We start from the raw sequence: 1998 nt of genomic DNA, 5'->3' as shown, positions 1-1998 counted from the left end.
TCCAAGCTTCCATGGCTATGGTGGTACTCCCTTGAGTGCATGTGGTACTCCATTATCAGTGCAATCTCTTTCTCTCTCTCTTCCCATCATTATAGTCGCTGTGGTATTAGAGCCATGTCTTTGATCCATTTCCATCTTAGATTCAAGAAAATTTGAGAAATTCTTGGAATTCTTGATATTCTTGATCTTTCTTGAGTTTCTTGAAAATTTTCTTTACTTTCTTGATTTCTTGATCAAGAAATGGGCATGATGATTGTGGGATGCTGGAAATTTCTTAGATTTTTGGTTTATTCTAAGCTTTTAGGGGCTATGGTTCACTGTGGACAAAATCTGGGGGGTAGCCGCTCCAAATTTGAACCAGAGGACCAAAATTGGGAAAAAAAAACTGTTAATCTTGATTAGGGAGTGAATCAAAATGTTTTACTTGCTCTCTTCTTCTCTCTTGATCTTGCAAGAAATTAGGGTTCCAATCTTAGTGATTAGCAAGCATTACCCTAGGGCTTTGGTGCTGACAAGCCTCCTCTTCAAATCGATTACAAGAAATCTTTGCGTCACTTCCGATTTCATGGACTTATTCATGATTTTCTACAGCACATTTTCTGCACAAAATTAGCCCTTGATCTCCTTCATCGACAAGAAGGCATGGCCTTATGTCCAGAATGATCTCCACCTCAAGGTTTCTTATCTCCGTTTTGACCTCAACACACTATCATTGCATCCAAGAGCAAGGAAGGGAAGAAGGCTCTCAAACCCTAGTATCCAAGAGCAAGGAAGGGAAGAAGGCTCTCAAACCCTAGTATCCAAGCTTTCTGACGACATTAACGATCTTGACTACACTGCCAGGAGCAAGAGTGTGCCTCAGGTTGCTACGTTTGTTCTAGTGCCGTTTGACCAGCACTCGCAGCAGACAGCCAGTATACATAATGGTGGAAAGATGCGTAAGTCTGCATATTGAGTCCTTTGAATGTCATTGCTAAGAAATGTTTTGATTGTCTGCATTTAGGAGGTTTAAGGCTGTGTTTCAAGCTCCCTTGAACGCCATTGATTCAGAAAAAAAAACTACAATGCTTCTACAAGCGTTGATTGCTTTCTCTACTGTGAAGAGCGTTTCTTCCCTCTTGACAAGATTTGATTAAGACTTGATTAGGTGAAGATTGGAATGTGTTGTTGCTATCCAAGAAATGCAAGAGAAAAAGATAAAAGGATTCCATGAAAGCTTACATAACAGCACCATAATCTATAGCTCCTTGTCATTGAACAGATCTTGTAGCAATGGCTGCACTTCAATGTTGGTGAGAAAATCTTGTGTTTGCTTGGAACATTTTGAGGATACTATGCCTATTCCTTGAAGTGTGGAGCTATTTCTTGTAAGTGCTTTGGTCTTTTAGACTCACATGATGTTGAATGCTACTTGGATGTCGGGTTGATGTGATTTGGCATATCAGAGCTACTTTGGTGATTGAAGGAAAGCATGAGTACATGCTCGTTGTAATTGATAAAATGAAAATAGCATGAGTCATGCTAAACACATTGTAAGTGCTCCTACCTTCCCTTTTGAAATTACATCCATATACACCTCACTTGTACTCTCATTTCAATTTCCTAGCATCTAGTATGCTTGTGAGGGTACCTCGGGCATTGGAGGAGAGGTCCCGGGGGAAGCATGTCATAAACTCTCCTTGTCTCGTGAGTGCTTTTGGAAAAGCGACAAGGAGGGGGATTAGGTACATCGGCGGATGTGAAGACTTGGCCCCATCTTGTGCCTAGATTCAGACTAGGTAGTACGAGGGTGGGAAGGCTTGGCCGCTGCGAGATTGGCAAGCATAAAGCACTCCTTCGACACACAACTTGACTACATTGCAAGCATGCCAAGGCTATGGAAGCTAAATGTTACTTGATTGAGCATAACATTGTGGCTTGGTGGTGTTTAAAACATATGAGTTGCATGGGAAAGTGTATGCTTTTGGTGGTGATTACTTGGGACATTATGTCATGATT

At 41.2% G+C, this 1998-nt stretch overlaps 1 long non-coding RNA gene across 1 annotated transcript; it reads left to right on the top strand.

The window, feature by feature from the left end:
* The first annotated feature begins 336 nt into the window (after window positions 1-336).
* Window positions 337-1580, top strand: LOC147616431 (uncharacterized). The gene is made up of 2 exons (XR_015262426.1): window positions 337-938; window positions 1262-1580. It is a non-coding gene; the product is annotated as an uncharacterized LOC147616431 (long non-coding RNA).
* The last annotated feature ends 418 nt before the right edge of the window (window positions 1581-1998 follow it).

Source organism: Cibotium barometz, chromosome 38, assembly GCF_041138505.1.
Source record: "Cibotium barometz isolate CiBa-2024 chromosome 38, ASM4113850v1, whole genome shotgun sequence".
In the NCBI taxonomy this organism is placed as follows: domain Eukaryota; kingdom Viridiplantae; phylum Streptophyta; class Polypodiopsida; order Cyatheales; family Cibotiaceae; genus Cibotium; species Cibotium barometz.
The sequence above is the reverse complement of the archived record's forward strand: the minus strand, read 5'-3'. Positions and strand labels throughout refer to the sequence as shown.